Raw genomic sequence first — 27077 nt, 5'->3', positions numbered from 1 at the left:
CAATCGCTTATAGATAACAGAAAGAATGACTTTAGTATTTATAAAAGCACTTTCCATTTTTCTCCACAAGAATCAAAACCACTGCAGTTTTCAAACTTTAACCGCCCTGACCCTTGACCCTGCGTGTAGTTCAGGGCAGCCAAAATGACTGCAGACTACTTAGGGGTTGTTTAATATTTTGAAGTGTATTTAATAACGGTTGACCCCCGTTAATCTAGCCCCTGTCTAATCCGGCACCCCCTGTAATCCGACATGTCTTTTATTATTGATTTTTTTTACCATCTTTGTTAATGTAGATAATGCATGATAAAACACATAGAATCCTATCATTGGATTGTAATTTGTCGTTTTGTTTAAATAAAATCCTTTGTAAAAAAATCTGGACTATAGTGGGGTCTCAGGTCTACTCTATAATCCGACAAATTTGATAATTCGACACCGTTTGTCTTAGATCACAGTGATTATTGTATGCAGTGCATTGTGTTCCAAAAATAGTGAAAACGTCTAACTTTACACCAGCGGAATGTTGCTATGTCACAAACTTTTTCACATTTTACAGCAACTGGTTGGAGGTAAATTAATTATAGTAATAAAATAATTACATGCTAAAGTGGAGTGGTTTTTGATACTTCAATATTAGTCGTGTACACGGATTCTGTATGCGCTTAATTCTGTGTGTGTAACTAATTTGTTTCCAACGTTATATCGTATAGACGTATTAAAAAATAATCGAGATCGTTCAATCTCTGGATAAGATGTAACTTGAGTACCTGTTCCTAGCTCGATACCGGTTTATTAAAACGGCCTTAGTTTATAATAACTTGTTTTCAGTGTACTTACTTTTTTAATTACAAATGTGTGATGAAGAGTTCAGATACTATTTTTAATCAGTATTCTCCAAGTCCAAAGTCTACCAATCCGCCGGTACCAATGGCCAGCGTGGAAGACTACGGCCTAAACCCTTCTCATTCTGAAAGGAGATCCGTGCCCTGTAGTGGGCCGGTAACGGGTTGACCAAGATGATGAAACTAAAAAAAAATCAATTGAAACATTACGTATGTGAAACAAAAACAAATTTCGTTTTAACATACCTAACTTTGTAAATCTCGAAGAGTCACGTTTACACTTACAACTTTGAACATAATCATTTTCATTGTAAGTACAAACTTTTGAAACTTTGGATTGTTATAAACGTGAAATTCAATCTTGCGAAAAATCTAATTCAACGAGAAATTATTTTACTTTTAGAATATTTATTTATTTAAGGGACAATCAACAGGTTACACCAACAACTCTTGAAAACTAAACAAAAAATGAAAAAACATATAAATGTAATATTGTAGACCCACTTAAAGACTGCTACAACTTGCAAATACAAAACTATATTGTCAGTTAGAAGGAGAAAAAACGATTAAGAGAGACATGAGAGTACTTATAAGCTGTAAGATCCATCAGGCTGTGACATAAGCTTGACGAATCTAGCATCTACCATATTGTTGTAGGAGGATCGCATGTCCTACAACAGTAGGAAATGCTCCAAGCATGCCCTGCAAAGTGTTGCTCTTTTTTGTTGTCCTGTGAAATTTTGCTCTGCTTATGGTGACTTCCATTTAACATCTAGTGGGCCATCTGCTCGGTCCCATTACCGGCCTACTACAGGGCACGGGTCTGTTCCCACGATGAGAAGGGGTTAAGGCTGTAGTCAACCGCCGTAGGCAGATTGGTGGACTTCGCACACCTTTGAGAACCTTTTGTAGAACTCGCAGGCATGCAGGTTTCCTCACGTGTAATTACAGACCGAATGTTTTCAGTCTGTAATCACACCGGCAACCTCTTCAGACCGGAACACAGCATTGCAACAATGCTGCTTAGCGGCAGAAATAGGCATAGCGGTAATACTCCCCCTGACGACCTCTGTCACAAAAAGCTCCACATCTACTTAATAATAAGATACCGAGCAAATAATCTGATCATAGATATCTAAACTTGAAAATCGAACATGTTTGCGATATTTAACTACCATAGCAACGATATATATGATGTATTCCTGCGAGATATCGTTAACAAATATTATGATTACCTATCCGAGTTTCCAACATAAATTGGTACATATCGCGAGAACACATAAAATGTCTTTGATCGTGATACAAAGTTATATGAGCTAATGGGTTCGGCGAATTAATATCGACATTTCGCAGATTTATACTTAAAGTTTTCTGAATAATAACAAAGTTAAAAAAAACACCCGACTAAGTTTGTTGTGGGCTTCTTCTTAGACCAGGACGCGTTTGGAACCCTAGGCTTTAGTTTTATGTTTACGAATATGGTTATCGACATCATCTCACTACCGTGTTAAATATCGCACTGCTGGACACAAGCCAGTCAAAAAAATAATGCCTTTTTTACTAACGATGAACTAGGCAATGCCTTAATAAGTAACGCCTAATCTAAGGGGATTCCTAGGCATACATGAACCGGTCACCAATATTCCGGTTCGTATAACTTTTTTATTTATAGATATCGCCTAGATCACTAGGCATTCGATTAAGGCGGTTCCTAGGTTTAGTGAAAACAGGCATTACAGTCCCAGCTTGGAGTTAGACGCTCGATACCGCACGATAGCTCTTCAGTCTCGATAATTATTCAACCGCCTTTGTTAGGGTCATGTCAGTGGTGATTTAATAAGTGGGGATTTCCGACCCAGGATTTTTTGTCTGGCATCATCGGGTTGGGGACTCTAGGAGACTTCGGCACGACAGGAAAGAGACGTTCGTGCCAACAAGCAATATTTAGTACGATGCCACTGAGGAACCAATTAGGATTTTGGATTTTAAAAATCTGCCATACACCAAAAACCTCAATACCAGCTTAGGCTGCATCATCATTTACAACCAGATGAGATTGGCTTACTTATCATCATCTTAACCGCAGTAAGTCCACAGCTGGTCATTTTGTCCAACACTGGGCTTTCCAGTGCAGGGTCATAATTCGCACCTTGGGATCCTCACGTCAATCGGTTCTCCAACCTAGATCTTATTGCGACTTCAGTTTCTACGGGCTAACTTATAGAGGAATATAAATTAAACATTGTATCACAGGATTCGAGGCGTTATGATGCATGACGGCGTAACAGAGCGTCGTGTCATTTACCGTGACGGCACATAGCTAGATTTGACTGCCAAGGCGCATCAATAGATATTTCACATTCAAACCAACATTAAAGTTTCTATGAGAGGAGTATGTGCCCAACAAATGGGAAATTCATTAGGCCTTAGTTTAAAATTATTATTTAAGCTCGCATGCGAAGCTTAGATGATGTTAAAATTCCATATGAGACTTTCCCCCGCAAGATATTATAAATATCAGCGAGCGTAGGATCGAACGTTCTTGGAATGCGGCCGCAAATATTTGATTTATTCCATTATATGATTTATTTGTTCTACGCTCGGCTTTTAATATATTTTTTCTGATCAGATCTGCAAAAAAAAAATACTATAGTCATGTTAGGTAAGTCTTCTTATCTTTTTTAATCATGATTATTAAGGATAGCGGTGGTAGCCTAGAGGTTAAACATTCCCCTTCTCTTTCAGAGAGACCGAGTTCGACTCCCAACTTTTCTCAGTTATTTGTGTTTTTAATTGAAGCAACTTAATATTACTTGCTCTAATTGTGAAGTAAAACATCTTGAGGAAATGCTTGAGAGTTCTCAATAATGTTCTCTAAGACGTCTTAAGTTCACACTTAGCCAGCGCAAACTACGACCTTAACTCTTTCTCATTCTGAGACGAGACCTGTGCCCAAGAACCGTTATGGGTTGATAACAATGGTAATAGCCAATAATATAAAGTATATAATGTAAAAATTTGAATTAGGAGTTCAATTAAATAATGTATATAAGTATAACTTGTTTGAAAATGGCTTCGTTATTAAAAAGCCAAACCACATGGACTCTTTTCGGTACGCATCTAAATGACACGTCTGTAGAGATGCACCGAGTACGTATTTCGCCGAGTAACAGAGGACCTACCGAGTTTTAGTCGGTTTCAATGTCGCCAAACCGACTGCGAGGCATCAGTCACTCTGCTTCAAGTGTCGTTTATGCAAGTGATTTACATAATCTACCTCTCAAGTCTCATATACAGAAAGAAAGTGTCTTTTAAGCAAGTTTAGTATATATATACGTATCGTATACAGGAATCAATAGTCGTTAATACAATTTTTGTTCGTATCGTAAATAGGAAGCAAGTTTCGTTTATGCAAGTTTAGTAAGTTTCGTATACAGGAAGCAAATATCACTTATGCAAGTATAAAACGTACGGACGTAGACGTAGTATTTCTCACATACACGCCACAAGTGTCTTTTATGGAAGTTTAGTACGTCTCGTAGATAACTCGCAAGAATCTTTTATGCAATTTTAGTACGTATCGTATACAGTAATCAAGTGTCTTTTATGCGAGTTGAGTACGTCTCGTATACAGGACGACCCTGTCGTTTATGCAAGTTTAGTGCCTACATCTCGTATACTGGTCATAAGTGTCTTTTATGGAAGTTTAGTACATCTCGTAGCTAACTCGCAAGTATCTTTTACGCAAGCTTAGTACGTCTCGTATACAGGACGCAAGTGTCTTTTATGCAAGTTTAGTACATTTTGTATATAGGAAGCAAGTGTCGTTTATGCAAGTTTGGTATGTCTCGTATACATGAAGCAAGTTTCGTTTATGAAAGTTTACTAGGTCTCGTATATAGGAAGCTAGTGTAGTTTATGCAATTTTTGCACGTTTCGTGTACAGGATGCAAGTGTAGTTTATGAAAGTTTAATACGTCTCGTATACAGGTCGCAAGTGTCTTTGTTGCAAGTTTAGCATGTCTCGAATAGGGGTTTCAACTATGGCGTGCAAAGAGTTTGGTCCAAAGTATGCATAAAGAATGAAGAACTATTTTGCCATTAAAACAAATCCAAAGAAAAAAAAAATTTTGTAATTTGGTATCTTTTTATAGTATCCAGTACTATTCTATCTGACTCGTGCTTAGTCGAATTACTCCGAATTTTATCCGAGTTGTTGTGTAGGAATTAGTACACGACAGTAGGTATGTGAATTGCAGCTGGATAGTTGTATGTTCCAGCGAGGATTTTTATTAACAACACATTAATATAACTCAGGTATTTTTAGATAAAACATGCCAATTATTGCATTAATTTTTAAAATTAAAATATAAAGAAGACATCGATAGGCGTGATTGTTACCAATTTAAATGAACGTGGACGCCTTTTTTATTAAATAAAACTGTGCTTCTTTTTATATGTTTATTGTTTTAAAGAAAAGTGGTGTATTCTTTTCAACCGGAATAACACGTCTTTCCAATATTAATCGGTCATCAACACTTTGATCGGTAGAGTATATTTACTTAAACTTCGAGAAACAGATACAAAAAGTAGAGACTTCGTTACGAATACGTTTTTTTTGACATTTAGGGACTTTAGAAGATAAACTAAAATAATGTATTTGAATTGGGAGATATAGAAAATGGTATGAACGCAGCGTTTTTTAAAAATAAATTATAACTTGTTTTTTGACAGATATCTTATGTAAAGTTTTGCCTTTTGGAAGTTTTTTCAATGTGTGTATTTGAATCGCTTATTCAAATACAACAAGAGGTGAAGATTATCTTTAAGTCTTAAGGCACATTTAAGGTATAAATTATTAAACTGATCTTAAGGAAATTTCGTATTTGCCTGTAGCTTTTCTCCTTTAGACAAACTGGAGTTCAACACTACCGCAACGTAGCTTCATTAGAAATATAAACAGGAATTCGTGAGAAAAGTTTAGCACCTCCTTGTCTGATTAATGTCAGATTATTATTAATTTCGGACCTATACCCAAACATTTGCGTGTACAAAAAAACAATCGTTCCATTTGCTTGAGAGTTTTACCGACACAAACGAAAAGACAGAGAAAGCGATCAAACTTAAACCTTCTTTCGTCAGGGGCACACAATGAGTTAGGTTCATAATATTAGCATGATAATTATCATAAGAAAAGGTTTCACTTTATAAGCTTGTTTAGGGTTAGTCTAATTGATATCATTTATAACCCCACACGGGCTGTTAATTTAGCTAAAATGGTCAAGTAATTGCCAATTAAATTAATGTTCATGAACCGTAATTATTACTTAAACAACGCAGCTTCGTTGAGTTTCTGTATTTCCCGTTTTCTGGTGTGTGAAATATTTAAATCTAACTGACATTATCTACTTAACAAACCGAAATAGTTTTGTCGAAATTTCGTGTTTATTATCAATGCGAAGATTCAAAAATGTTTTTGAAGAAAATCTTTGGCGGGAAATGAATCTTATTATCACATTAAAGTAGTAAAAAAAAAACTAAGATTGCTTAAAAAGCAGAAATCAAACGTCTTATTTTTTGTGGCTTATGTTATTTTCTAGTGAAATTATTAGTTGGTATTTTTTACACGATTGTCCAAAGAGGCGTTTAATTTTTTCAAATTTGAAATTATAATAAACTGCCATCTGATATAAAAGAAGCTAAATCTACGTTTATTTTTAAGAAAAAATTAAAATTCTACTTGATAAATAATATGTCAGTATAAGTCGTTTCCAGTAAACGATGATCTTTGTTTAAGTCGCATGTTTTTGCTCGGTAATATTGTACGAACATTTTCTTTTAGCTGCATTGAGTTATGCTTTATAGATTTATATGTACCTTTTATAGTGTACGCTCACAACATGTTTTATTTTTAAGTTTAATGTTTTCTCAACTAAGCGATTTTTTTGTGATTCTTTTGAGAAATAAAGATATTAAACTACAATTTGCATTTCATATATTTTGACTAAACATGTATTCATAAAATGTTTTACACAAATAAAATATTTTAATTGACTTGAATTGTTGCCTGGTAGAGATCGCTTTAAAGTGATAAGGCCGCCTATTGTACCTTTTTTATTTTGTATTTTTTTCGTTCTTATTCTTTGTATTTGGTGTACGATGATTTAATTTGGATGAGTGTATTTTGATTTAATTTGGTTTGATTTAAATATAGTTAGTCGAAAGTTCGGAGACTAGTGAAGGCTGCTTTTTATTCCAGGAAAACAAACGGTTCCCACGAGATTTGTAAGAAACCGTAACGCAGACGAAGGAAGAGCTAGTTCTGTTTATATTTTGCACGCAGGATATCATGATCGTGCAATGGTTTGTTTATTATTGACTTAACTCCAGTAGCTTCGCCCGCATCGAAATTAGAGATTAACGGTATCCGTCGATAAACATTGGATATAAAAATGAATTTTATAGATTTGTGTGAGCTATAACTTCGCGCCAGTAAAAGTTCTTTGTAACAAAAATAACTGGTCGTTGTTTGTTTGCATAAAATAAATTATGTACATAATATCTAATCGGATTAAACAGTATAAATATACTATGACAATATACACATCGCCATCTAGCCCCAAAGTAAGCGCAGCTTGTGCTATGGGTACTAAGATGACATGAATATTTTATGAATAATGTATATAAATACTTATAATATACGAATAAATACCCAGACACTGAAAAGGATTCATCACACAAACAGTTGTGGGACTCGAACCCACGGCCTTGACTCAGAAAGCAGGGTCGCTGTCCGCTGCGCCAATCGGCCGTCAAGTATGTAGTATATAACAAACATGAATATCAACTCATAATTATAAAACGTTTTACAGTTTACATCCCGATAAAGAAGCGGTGATAGTGGTTAGTATTTCGTCTTCACTTTAGGGTGACCGAGTTCGAATCCCATAACGCACCTCAAGTTTTGCGCGTTTTGAGTAATAAAGTATCACTTGCTTCAACGTTGAAGGAAAACATCGTGATGGAACCTGCTTGCCTAAGAGTCCTCCATAATGTTCTCAAAGGCGTGTGAAGTCCACCAATCCGCACTCTGGCAACGTGGTGGACTACTGCCTTCTCATTGTGGGAGGAGACCCGTGCACTGTAGTGGGCTGTGATGGGTTGATATGATGATTATGATGACTTTACTAATGCGTATTTGTTTATTCTATAATAAGCTCTAACCACAAAACAAAACAAAACAAAAATAACACTCTGCTAAGTTTGTTTTAGTCTTCTCTTAGACCAGGCATGGTTCAAACCCTCGAAGGTTTATTTGAATCCTTTAATATAACTCAAAAACTCAATTCTTAGTTTGTTACTGTTAACCATGTACTCCTAATCCTAGTAATATAATCCTAGGCACGCATCGGAGTTGCGGGTTCTATTGCAATAAAGAAATATTCTGCTCAACGTCACGGAAACGCGGTTATGCAATAAAATTTATTATTTCGAGCTCACACTCTCTCCCCACATTGAGAGAAGGGGCCTGTGCCCTTAGTATGGCGTCACAGGTCTTCTCTCCCATAAGGATCGAAAATGGAGAGAAAATATAGCCTAAATAGTGGGATATAATCCAACGAACATTTAAAAATCAATATTACACAATTTTAATTTACAGCTGAAAAGCTTAATTGGCTACAGTCCGCGAAGAACAGACTTAATGTTTCACTTTGTACACCACACAACATAGATTTTCCAAAATACGGTCTCAACATTTTGCCCCGACTCCGCAGCATCCTCAGAAGTGAGATGAGTTGTGGCTTTACAATGCAAAATTCTTCTTTTATAAATATTATTACTATGTGTGTTCGCATTCTTCGCCCTCATTTATTACAACCGTTCGGTCGTAAAAAACTTGTATTCCTGGCACAAAAGTAGCCATGTTACTCTTTCAACTAAAATGCCAAAAATCATGCTTATTAGTTGCTTAATTAGGGCGTAAAGGACAAACAAACAAACACACATTTTCATTTATTCCAATACTTAAAAAAGTTAATATAATATTAGTAAATATTATATCCAATAATGATTCCTTCTTTCTTTTCAACTAAGCGCAACTACGGTTCACCGCGCTTAAACACAAACTAGTATAGATAATTTAACTCAGCTTTAACTAGTGTCCAAATTCCGTGTAGTTTCAAGTTTAGTATCAAATACTTTGGCTAAACAAGCTTTTGGAACTGTTCTGTTTGAATTGTCTTATGTATGTTGCTTTAGTGAGATATGCTTGTAAGCACAACACTTGGCAACTATTGGGCATATTTACATACTTATATCTCTTAAGATAAGATATATTCTGTGAGATTCAGAAGAGGATAATTATAAGTCAACCTTAAAAGATAGACATATGTTGTCGCGGACTTTTTTTTAAACTTTTACGTGTCTTACATGACTTTATCGAAACTTTAACTGTTTAAGCGGCGTACGGAGCGGCTCACAAAAGGTGGCCATTTAAGAGGGCCCGGTTTTTTAAAGTAAAGAAGTGAAACGGCTAATTTCCAATAAAAAAGAAATGATAGCGACATGTCTACAGTAGACTTCGATTTTACCAAAACAAAAGATTGCTTTTGAGACATTATACCTGGAGGAAATAGTGGAATACATTTGTATACAAAATCCCGCCTATACTTTCTTCCTTCCTACTTTGCAAGTAATAATAATATATAAATATTTTTATGAATAATATACAGAAGTATAACACCCAGACACTGAAAAAAAAACAGGTTTTCAAAAAAAAAAAACACAAATATTTTTCACTTGTGGAATCGAACCTACAGCCTTGGACAACAAAGCAGGGTCGCTGCTCACTGCGACAATTGGCTCGTATATGTACAACGTTTAACCGAATTACGAAATAATGTTAAAGGATGTATAAGTAGATATACTCGTATATCACAAGAAAAAAACCCTGTAAAAATTTTAGATCAAAAGAAGCATGTTTATTTTTACAAACAAACGAATTCAAAACGTAAGTTTTGACAACCCTATTGAACATAAAAGACCATCACGGGCAAAGTACCTACGCTACGCGACGCGTAAAGCGACAGCTGGAGGAGGATTTTAATTTTGCATGTGATGATAGATAGGGCTGTATCTGATATCTTTCAGTAAAAACTATGGCAATTATTTACACAGTTATTTACTAAGACAGTATACAATGTACCTCTTAAGCCTGTGAAGTATTATTTAGGTTTTCATTTACACGTTGTATGCCACGAACGGCCAAAAAAGCTTACAGTCAATACATAATACGCATGAACGTGCTACATCAAAAACACGTAAACGTCTGAAGACGGGAGCATGCCTCGAATAAACCCGGGCAGTTGTATCGAATCACAACGTCCGGTTCCTTTAAATTTGATTCCTTTTGATGTGCGAATCCGCTTCCTGTGAGTTTATGTTTTCAGTCACACATCCATATTAAGTTTTATTTGCCAAATTTCAAGACAGACAGACAAGGGTGCAAAAAAATTTTGAAAATTTAAATATAAACTGTCCAATATTTGAACTGCCTTTACGCTGACTTCGCACAAAACTCCAGATGTATACGCATTGTATTCATCAATTTATGCGCAAACATAACAAGATCAGTAGGGCTAGCATGCGCGCGAATATAATTATTACTACCCGTAACTTGTATTTTTTCTACAGAAATAGGACACTACGAGATAATGGGCAGACATAACTCTCTCGTGCAAACACCTTTTGACTCTTGAATTCTTGCATTTTATGTCAGGCGTTGGAAAAGGAGCCCAGGAGCTGCCCTAGTATCGGGGGAACAATAATCCATCCATGAAGAAAATTGGCGACGAAAATTGGCGCAGTGGGTAGTGATCCTGCTTTCTAAGAGTTAAAGGCTGTGGGTTCGCTTCCCATAACTGGAAAATGTTAATGTGATGAACATAAATTTGTTTCAGTGTCTGGGTTTTTATTTGTATGTTATAAGTATTTATACATATTATTCATAAAATTATTGATTAGTTATCTTAGTATCCATAGCACAAGCTACGCTTAATTTGGAACTGTATGGCGATGTGTTTATTGTCGTAGTATATTTATTTACTTATTCTTTTATTATATAATTATATATTATTATTGTGATCGATTTTCCTTCTAGCCCTCAAAGTATTACGACAGATTGGCGCAGCGGGCAGCGACCCTGCTTTCTGAGTCCAAGGCCGTGGGTTCGATTCCCACTACTGGAAAATGTTCGGTGATGAGCATGAATGTTTTACAGTGTCTGGGTGTTTATATGTACATTATAAGTATTTATGTATATTATAAAAATATTCATCAGTCATCTTAAAACCCATAACACAAGCTACACTTACTTTGGGGCTAGATGGCAATGTGTGTATTGTCGTAGTATATTTATTTATTATTTATTATTTTATACTACCTACTACGAACTTATTTAAATTCGGAATATCTGTATTATTTTCTTTAGAATTTTCCTTAGTTGTTTAATAGTTTCTCTTTCATATTTTAGTGCATGATTGGAGTTTAAATAAAAGCGAGTAGCTTTTCTGATTGACACGAGAAAGATGAAAGCCGAAACTAAAAGGTACACTATATTTACTTATTCATTTCATATATGATTTACTTCTACAATTTCTTTCGCCAATATTTCGACTTTCATCTCACTTGTATGTTTGCAATATTATGTGACATGGGTAAAGTACTTTAACGCACTTCAAAGTCCATATAAGGCCAATATGTACATCAAGATATATGACAACCATTATATTATATTCATGAAATTGATAAATAGTTATCTTATTATTTTTAACGAACTTCAAATAAGAGAATGTATTCTTAATACGAATTATACAAATGTATTTTTCTTGATAAATTCAAATTCAAAAATGTTTTTTTCATGCTTTATGCATTCAGACCTATCACAGGCACTTGTAAAGCGTTCATACATAAGTATAATTTGTTACTATTATTGTAAGTTGATGATTATAACTACATTCGTTAACATTAGCTAAAGCTTGGAGAGTTCCAAACATGGCATTGTTTAAGTAAAGCCCAAATCAAATTTAACAGGGTTTTTTTATCACCATCGCACAGTTAATAGCTTAGTTAGCTTTGAAGTTAATAGCAGTTTATACCCAAGGTTTCTGTCGTTCATTTAATCAATAATCTTATAATTGGATTTTCCTGTAAGCTAAAGCTTTTAAATAAACTTTGAACTTATTAAGAGGTATCTCAAGGATTTAATCCAGTAATTTATTGAGCATTAAATGGTTAGTTTTTGCAATGACCTATACAAACCTAACTTAATACGTAGAATAGAAAAGTGGTTTGGTTGTGATAGCAAAGTAATATTTCTTAGTAACGCAACTTTAAATTGTGACGTTAGTCAATATATATAAATTATTGCTCGAATCCTGCTGACCAAATATTACTATGAATGTTAGAATATCAAGGCCCTTATTCTAAGCGGCTGAATAAATTTTAACAAACCCCTAAAACCGAGATTAGTTCGATGTCGAAACTAAACAAGTTAAATTGACTGGTATATAGGGTAACCATAATAGAGATCCATGGATGAGAATTCCTGAAAACTAGTAAAGAAATTTTCCTAAAACCCTTTTGTTTTTATACTTGAAACTTTTAGTGCATGGACGTTATAAAGTTGCAAAATGGCGTAATTTTAAAAAGTGGATAAATATGCTCAAAAGCCACAAACAGAGCTGACGTTCTGTTAGTTTGGACACCCATGTGTTGGCGGTGCGCACACTTAACACAAAGTGACTCGCCTGTTCTATTCATGTATTATTGACGAACTACCTGGCGCGTGGCGCAGCGGTGAGCACTGTGGTTTTAAGTAGAAGGTCCCTGGTTCGATCACCGGCAGGAGAAATTTGGGAATTTATTATTACTGAACTTTCTCTGTTCTGGTCTGAGGAGGCTTTAGTTGTTGCTGGGAACCACCCTTTGAACACAAACGTGCTGTTAAGCGCTTTAGCGTTTCCGTATGACGTCGCGTAGAAATCGATATATACATACATACATAACTTGGCAGGTATATCTTGAGAGACGATTCAAAAACTATCTAAACGACCCTTTTTTAAATATGGTGAAATGTCGCTTACGCAAAGGCTTGTTAAGTAACCGATATAAAGAGTTTTATTAAACCCATACTGCCATAACTCTTACAATAGTTAATAATAATAAAGATACAATAAATAATAATGTATAACACAGTGGCGTATGGTAACCCTACGTGTATGAAAGTTTCTAATAAACATTTCCCTGGTATCCTCGGGACAAGCCCCGTTATGAAACTAAGTTATGCATTGAGTTCCAGCAACTCCGGCCGATCAGCGATTGGGAATTAAACTTTAAAAACCGCAAAATAGTTTTTTTTTTTATCAACCATCATGCAGTCTACGCTAGAGCCTATGCGTAGGGCCTGAGTCATATTTAAAACTAGCGGATCCGCGCGACTTCGTCTGCGAATGAGTCGACTTAAAAAATAGTCGTATATTGTCGCGGACTGCTTTATGGAACTTAAAAGAACAACAATTCCGACAATTGTGATATTCTATACGATACTTCCGTCGTTTGGCGTACCGTTCACGAATCGCACGCATCAGAATCTCTCAAAAAGGATATTTTTTGCAGTTTTTGCAACATTTCTCATTAATCATAGTAGCCATTTGTCGTAGCATGATGTTATCTAGCCATAATTGTTACTATTAATCCAAAAGAAGAAGTGAAGAACTATGTCTTTGATCTCCGACAATATTCATCAGATCTTTATAAAAATTAGACAATACATGCTTTAGTACACACTGTCAAATAAAAAAAGAATTAATAAAATCGATGCAAATTTAACGGAGATATGAAGTAAAATTGATAAAAATTTGCATCCCATTCATCGAACGAAACTTATTGTTTATCGGGATGAAAAGTATCCTATATATATGTTGAGCCGGAATATCAGCTACCACTATAATACCAAATTTTATTTAAATCCGTTCGGTAGTAGATTAGAATTAAAACACTAGTAGAAAAAGTGGTTTTTGTACATAACTCATGGTAGTTTTAATAAGTCGATGTACGATTAGAATGTTTGTCGAAGAAAATTTTTTTTATGAAAACGCATCGCCACTTCTTGCTCACAATGATTCTAAAGAAGTTTCACTTCAAAAAAATTTCTAACGAAAATATTAATTAACTAAAATTGGTTGATTGAGTTCAAAGAGGATACAAACACGACTACAAATGTCATAATTTTGAATCTCATTCGATGGACAAAAGTAATAAACATCCCTAGCATTAGCTTTATGCATAGTTAGAGTTCTAGCTGTAATAACTAATGAGGGTTTATGTAGATCCGATAAACGAGAGATGCGAGCTCATGCTGAAAAGTAAGGAATATCCTCGTTCACGAAGAATTCTATTAGCTAGCATAAACCTAATATACTTTAAACTAGCTTGGATTTAGAAAATTTTGTACCCAGCTTTCATTCATTTCTTTGTACGTGTATAATCTCAAGTAATATTTTAAAAATTTAACCTTACTAGCTAGTGCACTTTGTATTTCTCCTTTTTTCCGTGCTAAAAAATAGTATAACACTATTTTTCAATTCTTAGTCACCTAAAAAAAACCAACAATCCTTAAACTAAATAAATAATCCCTCCGTAGTATTTTTATTCTATCCCAAGGTTTTATTAAAAAACGGACTAAAATTTTACAAATATTAAATTAAAAAATACTCAAAGAAAGTCTTATGACAACAAATCCTTCAATTTACTTTTAAATTTCTCCCTCCATAGATAGTCTGTGCTCATCAGTTAGTAGCGATTGTCAGTTCACAGTTATAAGATGGGTGTATTTTTAATGTATAAATTTATTGTTATTTAACTAGAACGGACTAAGCCCAAATAAACAAATTAATTGATTGCAACAATCCACATGAAATAAAATAAATTAAAATACTTGGCTAGTTAAATTATAGTTTTAATAACTAATGGCATAGGTAAAATACCTGTGAATAGACTGTATTTATAAGGTTAAAAGACTTCAGATGGTGATCGTTAATTCAATATTCGTTATATTCAATATTCTGAGTCGTCATAAAAAATAAAATATTCATGCGCAACTCTATGCTCTATAGACCATAATTTTTATTTACAGCTCTCATTTTTAATGCTCGTTTGTCTGTGGCAGAAAATTCCTACCAGATTTTTACAGAAGCTGCACTAAAAACGAGGTTCTAATACTCCTAATTGGTACATTCGTTCGATCATTAACAATCTCAATTACATTTTTCGATTGTATATCGTGCTCTTTGAGCTCTTTTCATTTGCAATAACAATAACTGGTTGCTAACCAGTAAAAATAGCTACTGAAATTCGCAATGATACTGAAAGGGAATCCATAACTCGGTCTCCTGACCTTTAAATAAATTCAGTTTTGACTTCTTTGCACACACGACCGACTTTTATCTGTTTGTTTTTTTAAAACCAAGTTTAAAGTCTATACTAAAATAACTTTATCCAAAGACGTTTATAATTCAGCATTCTGTTTTTTTTTAATACTTACTACTATTAGGATAAGCAAGGCAAACATCTGTTTGTTTGGTCCTTGCTTAACGCCCTAACTAAGCAACCAATCAAGTTGATTTTAGCATAGATTTAGTTGGCATTGATTTATTTTAAAGGTCGGAAAACAACATAGACTACTTTTTATTCCAAAAAACAATTGCTTCCCACGGGATTTGTAAAAACCAGATAAAGAACGCGGGCAACAGTACGGTAGTATACATATATACTTTCGTATGTAATCACACCCGATTGTAGCTTTAAATAAAATATTCACATAAATCTTACTAATAGTGTACACATTACAGTTAATATATATCGTGAGAAACATGTTTAACTATAGCACCCCGAGGTCTTGGGTACAATTCCCGGGTAGGGCTAAAAAATGTTAAGTATTGGGGGCTCTGTTATAAAATTTTTGCGTTATTTAACATTGCTTTATTCACCCCGTGCCTCGGAGAGCACGTTAAGCTGTTGGTCGTGATCCCTCCGATCATAAACCACCAGCTCGCATTGGAGCAGTGTGGCCCATGCCCCAAAAACCTCCTATGGGAGAGAAGGCCGGTGAATGTAAAAGTCCCACTACTGGGTGACATAAATAAGCTGTGAATAATAACTATAATGAGACGTCGCCACTCTATAACTTTGCTAAAACTGTATAAACAATATTAACGTTTAATAAACACAAACAATAAATGAGTGAATTGCGTGTGAGCTGGAAATGCATTTATAAATTGCTTTTGTGAATGACAAATGAATACTTACGAATCAATCATTTCATGATGGGGCTTAAACGCTTACACGCTTAATTTAATGCTTTGGACTTTAGTAATAATTAATCCCACCAATAAAACCAAATTAAAAACACAAAGAGAATTGCATCATATCGCATGGCTGTGATTTGGAAATGAAATAACAGAGTTCTGTGTTTTAATATGTATAATATACTAGCGGACCCGCGCGACTTCGCCGCGAATGAGCCGACTTAAAAAAATATTCGTATATTGTCGCGGACTTTTTTATAGAACTTTAAAGAAATAACCATTCCGACCATTCCGATATACTTATTACATACTTCCGTAGTTTGGCGTAACGTTTATCGTTCACGCATCGCACGTATCAGAATATCTCAAAAAAAAATTTGTGCAGATTTGCCCGAGTTTCCAATATAAATGTTTATTTCGATTCTTAATATCAACCGGTCCGGTTACCGGTCCACAACAGAGCACGGGTCTCCTAAAATGAGAAGGGTTTATGCCTTAGTCCAACACGCTAGCCCAGGGGGGAATGGTGAAATCCACACGCCTTTGAGAACATTATGGAGAACTCTCAGGAATGCAGGTTACCTCACGACGTTTTTCTTCACCGTTGAAGTAAGTGATAGGTATTTGAATTGCTTAAAACTATTTCGATTCGAGACCCTTTGAATCAAAGTAATACGTTATACATACATCGCATATCAGATTGTAACGTGAAAGTAAACTGACAGCTGATACCACTTCAAAGCATGTTTACCTTTTAGGATAACTGGCCCAGTGAATGCTTTGAACTGGTGTAACTCCCCCTTAGCTGTTTGTTTATGTTGAATTCAATCCAACATAAAGTATTTTCCATTTCCCGATGCAACAGATTGGCTATTAGACTGAATCAAGGTAATAAACTATTCGGCGTCCTTTCTCGTAGAGAGAATTTCCTAATCCATATTTCGCACCGCAAAGATCTGGAACGCCCTTCCGGCTTCCATGTTCCCCGATACCTAATCTTATATATATAAAAGGCAAAAGTGACTGACTGACTGATCTATCAACGCACAGGTCTAACCACTTGACGGAACGGGCTGAAATTTTGCACACAGGTTAATTACCTGTGTGCAAAATTTCAGCCCGATCCGTTACAACGTAGGCTAAGAAAGGATTTTTGAAAATTCCAACTCTAAGAGGGTTAAAAGGGGAATGAAAGTTTGGATAAAATCCTACATTTATCAATTTATTTATCAAGTTACATCCATGAAACTTTAATTGTAGGTTTTCGATTATAAAGAAACACGTGTTTCAAAAATTGTAAATATTCAACTCTGAATGAAAATTTATATGTAAGTTTCTATTTTTTTTTGTAATTTATGTTCATATTTTTCTATGAACTATGTTCATATAATTTATGTTCATATTTTTCTATGCTAGCATTTTTTAAACCTTTGTAGTTAAAATTTACCAAATCAAAAATTTTACATTCACAACAACAAATCATAGAGTGAGCGAAGCTGCGGGCAAAAGCAAGTATATTATATAACCCATATTGGATTCATTCAAATCACGACTGAATAGGCATCTCCTAGGCAAGCGCGCTCCGTCTTAGGCTGCATCACCACTTATTTTCTGGTTCGTTTGCGGTCAAGCGCTAGTCTATATAGACCCACCCTGCTTCTCCAAGGCGGATTGGTGGGCTATTTAACCAAGGATAATAAATGCTGAATAGTCATCATCATCATCATCAGTCACATAACATGCTACTGTTGGACCTCCTCTCTGATAGAAACGTTTAAGAGCAAATACCCACCCCACTTCTCCAGTGCGGGTTGGTGGACTGTTACTCTAGGATAATAAACTATTCATCATCATCATCAGTCTATTAACATGTTGGCTGTTGGGCATTCCTTCTCAAAGAGGATTTAGAGCATATTACCCCGCTGCTCAATGCGGATTGGTGGGTTTTCACTATTGTTATTAATACATGTTAGTGACAATAATTGGGACCGGCTTAACATGCTTTCTGGGGCACGGGGTTGAAAAACAGGTGTTTTTTTAGGGCCCCCTGAATATTTTTTAATAAAAAGCCCAATTACATTATTTTTTGAGGCGCTTCTTCAGTTTATTTCTATTCAAAATTTAATGTAAATAAACGAACTTAATAACATGTATGAACTTAGTAACACACACACACACGCGCGCGCACACACACAAACATAAACACACCATACACACCAAGACACACTAGTCAATCGTTTTATTTTTATTTTATCTTATTTTTGCTATGGAAGAGTAAGCATTTGCAATGTAAAAAACTAAATAAACGATTTTTTTTATTTTTGTATTTATAACAATTCTTGTACCTACCGACCGACCCACCGAACTCGAGGCCTCATGATCTCTACTTGATAATTCTAACCAAGCAGGTCTAAGTCTTCATTATAGTGTGTATGAAAATGCAAGCCTAAAATCGCCTCATTTATCTAAGCGATTTGTACGGATCACGTTACTTTAAAGGAATAAAGGCGTGTTCCAGAACAAAATTTCTAAATTGCTTTATGACAGGTGATGGAATAATAATGAAATTACCTGATGTGTAATAAACGTCACGCAATGATGTAATTACCTGAAAACAAACAAGCCTTAGTTATATTATAGACTTAAAGGAACTTTGCACGGTTGGTAGCGCCATCTTTTGCATAAAAAGGGGCTGAGACTAAAGAGTTAAACATAATTTTCTAATTAAAGTATGCAATTGTTTGTGTTGTAGTAATAGATACTTTGAATATTATTGACATAAAACTGACCAGGGTATAAAGAAGTTGAATGAAAATGTTAGGGTATTCAGTGCTTTTGTGCATGTATGAAGTGAACGCCACTGATTATGTTGATAATGTAAATTTTTTCGAGGCCTAGCTTAAGCTAGTGATCACGAGAAGGATGGCTTCGGATCCCTGATCGTGCCACTAATTATTGTCGACGCTGAGTTTTACTGTTTAGAATTTTATCCGCCAGCCCAAAATTTCGAAATTGGTGTAGTCTACACTAGTCGCTCGAACAGCACGCTTAGCCTTTCTGGTGTCATTTAAGCCCTTTGAAGCAGCGTGCAGCCTGATGGGTCATAACTCCAACACCTCTGTTCTCTCCTCTTCTCTATTCTGTACCCAGAAGTGTGACATTAAAATGCTGAGACAAATTACTTATAATGAGATTACAATCGCAAAAGCTGGCATCAACTAAAAACTGTATAAAGCAACAGTAATGCCGATAATGGAATACGTTTAGTAGTTGATCGACACCATAATGGCTTGCTGCGGCTCAGCTCCGACATCCGCAATTACTCTTATTGATGCCAATATTGGCTTTGCGCGTTTACTTTATGGTTAACGTAATATTTCTGTATAAACAAGTGTGTGGTTGATACCCTTACTGCGAAGAAGAAACGTTTTATTTCTGGAAAAAACTAAATATAAATTTCTCGCCTTATTCAAAGTTAGCAAGCACTCCACAAGCAAAGTCCATACGCAATGTCAATAAAAATATTCTGCCATGAATTTGAGCATCCCTAATACAATCTGTTTCCGTACTTTACAATGTCCTACTCTACTTAGTCCTATAGGGTATGCACGGGGTATGCAGATGATATAAAATGGAGAAAATCTCCAGAACGAGTTATAAATACTTAAGGGTAGGCTTTTAAAAAATCTCACAATGTCTTATAGATAGATAAAGTATTTATTGCACAAATTAAAAGTGAAAACAAGAAATAACAAAAACAATAAAAAATATAGACATATAATGCGCAAAGGCGGTCTTATCGCTTTAAACGATCTCCTTCAGACCCTTTATGGTAGAGAATTAAGTTAGGGAAAACGGGATAGTGCAACAGGTTGATGAAAGGTTAATAATTACTATAACTCTAAAACTCTAAATTATAGAATATTAATTATCAATAGATGTTATAGTGCCGTAATTTCCAATATATATGTTAATCGTATATACGTACATCGGATCAATCGGACAATGCAATATTATTATGAGATGGAACTCACCTGATTATGGACTTGGAATGTGGCATAACAAAGTTTCCACCTTTGTAATAAAAAGTGGCAACCCCATCGTTTTTGGTTCGTTTGATATGTCTTGACAGGTTTCTAAATAACATACTGAGAAGAGCAAAGTATATCTACATAAGGTTGTCTTAAGATAAACAGTTAACATCATATTATACGCGTTAATTGTTGTTAAAGCGGCCTATTTATGAGAGATTCGTATATGGCATAACGATTTCTTTCTAATCTTCTAACGAACAGTATTAGAACGTCCTCTTATACAGCGCACACGTCAAAATAGATCGCAAATCGTTCTTCTTCTAGCATAACTTCTTCTAGCGAATACCATTATTACAGCATGCAATTTTATTATAATTAAATAAAGATTATTCTACTTCTGAATAACTTAGCATTCTGATGGTGTGAAATAATAAATAAAATCGATTCGGTTGTTTTAAATTTTGTCTTTTATAAAACATTGTATAAACTGCTTTAACTTTTAAATAACAACTAATATACGTTAGTTTTAAAACTAAATATATATTTATATATAAATTCGTATGATAAGTACGGTTAGGACTTTAGCTTCACTTTCGGGGGGCCGAGTTAGAATCCAAGCACGCACCTCTAACATTTCTAAGCTATGTGCGTTTTGAGCAATAAAAATATCACTTGCTTCAACGGTGAAGGAAAACATCGTTAGGGAACCTGCATGCCTGAGAGTTCTCCATAATGTTCTCAAAAGCGTTTGTAGTCCACCAAGGTCTGAATGAGGAGAACCGTGCCCTGTAGTAAACCGGTAATGGGTTGATATGATGACAGAGACCACTTTCGATATTATCTTATGATTGAGGTTTATTTATGTAAATGTGTAAAACAAAAAAAAACTAAAATCTATAATGAACTTGACAGTTTACCATGAATGGGACCAAAACGGTCGTCAAACAAAGCAACATAAAAAAAAATATCATGAATCATTCCTGCAATCAATCATTGGACGTAAATTGAGATAGAGAACGATCCGTCTTATTGAATTCGTCGCTTCGGAGTAAAGTCGTACACAATGGAGCAACAATTGGTTTTGTCGACTCTTATAATTCTGGTAATTTTAAAATCTTCTCTAGCTGCTTTGGTAGCGAAAAAACTTATGGGCCCGCGTCACCGATGACCTCGACATACACGTGAAGTATTGCACCGGACTAGCTTTAGTTTTAAGTTAACGAATGTAGTTAACAACATCACCAAACATTAATGGTGACATATTATATGCACGCAGCGTTGATTGACCCCCACAGGCAGTGGTTCGCACTTCATACACGCATAAAAGCACTGCATACCCAAATATATAAAATAATTTGGGTAATAATTTGGAACTCGTATTGGAGGGGAATTTTACCATTTTATGTCATGTACCTTCTATTTACATATATGCTGGATACAAGCGGCCCAGAATCGTGGAGTTTGGAAAGCCCTACAAAAGACCTATTGCCAGCAGTAGAAGTCATTAGGTTGATTTGACGATAATCATGATGATTAATTATATGTATGAACGCTTCATAAGAGCTGTCTACATGAACAAAACATTTAAGATTTTATTAACTTAGCTATGAGTAGTATAGCGGCTTGTGTAATGTGTACACATATATACACTCATACATACTATATACTCAACTGTACCATATAGGTTTTTAACTTTTTGAATGGGTAAAATGTATAGGGAAAAACAGCCATAGAATTCCTAATAACAAGTTTGTTATTAAGACTTTTGTGGTCATATCAGTGGTTAAGTGAAGTTCACATAAATACTCATTTAAATACAGGCTACTACTGTGCAAAGTTTAAATTTTGTTTTCTATAGTTAAGTATTATTTGAATTGATAAAATGTAAAATCACTGAGCAGTGAGAGTTACTTAATATATTCATAAGAGAAAAATAAATGACAAAAACAAAGTACCTAGTATATAATTTCGGTACACAGTTATTAAATTTCTTCGAAATTGCCTTTTTTCTGATTTTATTATAATAACTAAAAGAAAAATGAATGTTAAAATGTAAAATGTAAATTGTTGATGTTGGAAAAGAGCAAATTCTGAGTTTCTTGCCGGCTTCTTCTCGGTAGAATCTGGTTTCCGAACCGGTGGTAGAGTCACTAAAAACAGACAGACTTGACGTTTCAAAAGTACTTAGGCCTACTCGAAATAAATGAATTCTGAATTTGAATTTGAATTTGAACTCTTTGTTCAAAAAATGTGTGAACTGTAAGCAAGGGCCAACTAAGAATAAAATTATTATTATTTACTAGCTTTTTCCCACATTCTCCTTCCGTATTAATAACGGATATTTACCAATGCTGTGGGAACCTTTTGTTTCCTGGGATAAAAAGTAGCCTATGTGACTCTCTGTTTTTTCAACTAACTCTATGCTGAAATCAAGTTAACTGGTTGCTTCGTAAGGCCGTAAAGGAGGGACAAACCAACAAATACACTATCGCATTTATAATATTAGTGAGGATTATATTCGATCCCGTAGGAAAAACCTATTCATCAAGTGAATTCAATACGCCCACAGCTGCCTGTTTCATATTTTCACTTCGTTACGTCAATCAGTAGCTTTAGTACAAGATGTTCTCGCTTGCAATCGAGGAGACGTTTTCGCATATCAAACTCTGTATCGTCAAATTGAAATAACCCTTATGTACCTCGTTTTAGAGTCGCAAATCTTGTACTTTTGATTTGTTAGCAAACGTTCTGTCAAAAGTTGAAGCTAAGGAACTGTAGACAAATTTGAGCTTTAAAGCAGTCCTAATAAGTTCCAAACACTCCGATGTTCCAGTTTTTTGTAATCGAAATCGACTCCTCGATTGAGCGCGAGCTAATGTTGTACTAAGGCCACAGACCATCAAGACAGTTTACAACGCTATTTAATCAAGAATAAGTGTTTTATACCTTTTATGCCTTATTGACCAGATAAACTTTGCCCGCCTTTGTTATTTAGGTCAAAATATAAAGTGAGAAGGGTTAAACTATCGTTTGACAATATACTTTTTATCTAGCTGTTGCCCGCCCGCAACTTCGCTTTAAATTAAGTTCAATTTTCATACAAATTTGAAAACCTTATTTTGCCCGCGTGATGGATAAATTTTCGAAAGAATTTCCTTTCTTTTATAGCTAAGTATCTGACAAATTTTTACCTAAACATAGGGCATTACTTAGGGCATTTGGAATGCTTGGTTTTATCATGCGTGTTACTAAGGATTTTAAGAAGACGTCAGCTCTGGTTCTTTTATTTAATGCCTTGATACGTTCTATTCTTGAATACTGTTCAGCATGCTGGAATCCGCAGTATAACGTGTACATTGATGCAATTGAAAGGATTTATAGTAAATTTCTGCGTTATATTAAACGTCGTAATTTACTATGTGATCACAGTATATCTGCAACTAAAATTACTTTAGAAAAAAGACGCGGTTTAAGAGATCAAATGTTGTTATATAAAATAATACATAATTTAGTTGACTCCCCTCTTCTTCTAAGTAATATCGATTTTGCATGTCGTAGGTTAAATGCAAGGCGTAAACCTCCCTTTGCGTGGGCTAGATGGAAGACAAGGTATTCGGCAAATAACTTTTTATCTCGTGCGTGCAATGCTTTTAACAACAAATATTGTGAGACGGACATTTTTCATGTCAAAATTGGCACGTTTAGAAAATTTATTTTGACAAAATAAGTACTATAGCTTTAAAGTTTTTGTTTTTCATTTTTGTTTTACTTACATTATTATTATTTTTTCTTTTTTTTGTACAATAATTGCTTGCTAGGTACTTACTCCTAAGCAATTGTGGTTAATGTTATCGTGTTATATGTATAACCAAGTTGTGGAAACTTTATTGGTCTATGTGATACAAAAATACGGCATTACTTTTATGTACAATTATACTGTTTGTTTCCCTTGAAAAGCTAATAAATAAATAAATAAACCTATCTAGTAAGCTGTTTGGAAATACATAGCCAGTTTTTAAACCATGATATAAGTTCCAATTTTGAAACGGCAGCCCGAACCCACTTAAAACTAATTTTTGCTTAATCACCTTTAGGCTAGGCGAGGTGGTGCTGAACGCCATCTCGAACCAACAACCCGGGCGATGGGACTTCGGGGTCGCGGCTGGTCGAGAGGGGGCTTTGGCTGGTTGCTCTCTTTTTGAGACTCCGGGAAAACTGTCCGAGACCTGCACGACCCGGGATACGAACCTTTTGATCCATTGTTGATCCTGCTCACCACTATACTAACGAGGCAGACAGAGAAATCATTAACATACATTTTCTCTTAGGTTATAAACCAACAAATAGCAATATAACCGGTACAAATTGTTTTTTCCGAGCTAGTACCAGTTGTTACGTGGAATGGTGCCAGAAATGCTTAGTGAATTTTCTCTCTACAAAACTTAGCGAAGCGTTATTTGTACCTACTTACACTTCCTGAAAATGAATACCTATACATATATGATGTCATTATAGATAGATTTAACTGCCTCGTTGGTATAGTGGAGAGCATGTTCAACTGCAGATCACGGGTTCGGTGCTCGGGTCAGGCCGATAAATACTATTAGGTTTTTCTTTCACGATATTCTTAGTTCCAGTCCGGAGTTTTCTTTTTATTTATTATACTTCAAGTGAGCCCTTGACTGCAATCTCACCTGTTAGGAAGTAATGAAACAGTCTAAGATGGTAGCGGGCTAACCTGTTAGGGAGTTTGAGTATTGGCGGTGATTTATAACGGTGAGCACGGTTATCGGTAGGTACAGCGCCTCTCTTTCTTCGATCTCTTTTCGATTCCCACAACTGGAAAATGTTTGTGTGATGAACAGGAATGTTTTCAGTGTCTGGGTGTTTATAAGTATTTTATAAGTATTTATGTATATTATACATTAAAAAATTATTCATCAGTCATCTTAGCACCGATAAAACAAGATTTGGGGCTAGATGGTGATATGTGTGTATTGTCATAGTATATTTATTTATTTATTTATTTATAATGATGTTGATGATAATGATAAAACATTCGTGTCCCACTCCGTTTCATCATCATTACCAACATGTTTCGTAAACAAAGTCCTTTTTTTCTCTTTTTAATAAATACTATAATATGAAAATACGAAAATCCATTGGATTCTCAGTTTCATTCGATTTGGGCTCTCCGCGTTGAGGATATAAAATTGCTCACGAAGATTGCCTCTTCAATCGAGCAAAGCACTGGACCGAAATACTGTACTTATATGGTTTAACAATAATTTATTGTGCGCACTCCAAACGATTCTTATAACTAACAGCTATCAATGTAGGTTATTTAGGATTGAGTGTAAACATACAAAGGAGGCCTTTCCAAACCTTAACACACGACTAATAACTAAACTAAACTACTAAAACTAAGTCAGAAAAAAGTAAGGACGGTAGTAAGTATGATAACAGGGCATTGCCAACTAAACAAACACCTTTCCATTTTAGGTATAACCGACAGTCCTCTGTGCAGAGCATGCATGGAGGCAGATGAAACACCCACTCACGTATTGCTCCGATGTAGAGGAGTAGCAGAGCAACGCGCAGCATACCTTGGCTCCCCAGCATCACTCCCTGAAGCACTTGGCGACCTGGGCGGCCTACTAAGCTTCTGGAGTGAGCTCGGCTGGCTGGAGTGACTCAGCGGGGAGCCGTACCAGCGGCACTACGTACAACGGAAGGTTCCGGCCGACCAAGTACGGAGACAAGCCCAAAGAAAGACGAAGAAGACGAAGAAAGTATTTCAGTTGATAACTATTCGAAACATGCACGGTGGTGTCTACTTTTTATTATTGACTTGATTAATGTCCTGAAGTTTAGATATTATAGACACAAATTCCTTTCATGCCTCATGTTAGGAAAAATGGCCTTCTTTATCTAAACCAAAATTCAAATTGTATTTATTTTAAATTGGCCTAAGGCCTACGGTGCTTGGTAAGCACCTACGAAACGGCAAGTCTATATCTTCATAGTGACTCTACCACCGGTTCGGAAGGCAAATTCTACCAAGCTGGCAAGAAACTTAATCTATTTCTTTAAGCAAACTGTGGTTGGAAAACACAACATTTCAACCCGTAAATAATTTAACAGAAGACCAATCGCTTCAGTTATTTTTAGACTGTATAAAATTTGAAGTTTAAATACGACAATAGACTATAGGTTTTACGAAAATGTAAAACCCTGAAAAATTCAAAGAATAATTCGTAGATGATTACAAAAATCGTTATTTTGGTAAACATCGTTTTTGTTTAGAAAAAATCAGACAAATAACAACGATTTTTAAAAGCACAACAAATGTAAAAAGTTTGTATTGAATGGACAGACTAAAATAAAAACAGCCATAAAGTTACAGATGTAGTTAATTGCTGCTATTCGTATTCCGAGATCTGCGATAACTGTTATTTTATATCAGCATTATTCTGGCTGATTTTATATGACCTACTTATCACGACATTGTGACAATAAAGATCACTCAACAAGTTGCGCCTAATTCGCCAAGACGTGATAGTGTTAACGATGATTTTATTAGGAGATTAGCCAAACCATTATCTCTACGAAGTCAAAGTAAATGTAGCACCACCCCATAAATACTACTGCCGACGCCGGCTAAAGACTTTAATACAACAATGTTACATATAAGGAAGGGTGTTTAGCAGTTAATGGATAATCTTTTCTAAAGATTAGAAACAGTTTAAATATCTATTGCAAATTAACAAACTTAACGTTGGATAACGCAAAGCTATCAAATACTATCGCGTGCCATCAAAGTTGTTAGCAAA

The sequence above is a fragment of the Pararge aegeria genome, chromosome 9, assembly GCF_905163445.1.
Source record: "Pararge aegeria chromosome 9, ilParAegt1.1, whole genome shotgun sequence".
Classification (NCBI taxonomy): Eukaryota; Metazoa; Arthropoda; class Insecta; order Lepidoptera; family Nymphalidae; genus Pararge; species Pararge aegeria.
The sequence above is the reverse complement of the archived record's forward strand: the minus strand, read 5'-3'. Positions refer to the sequence as shown.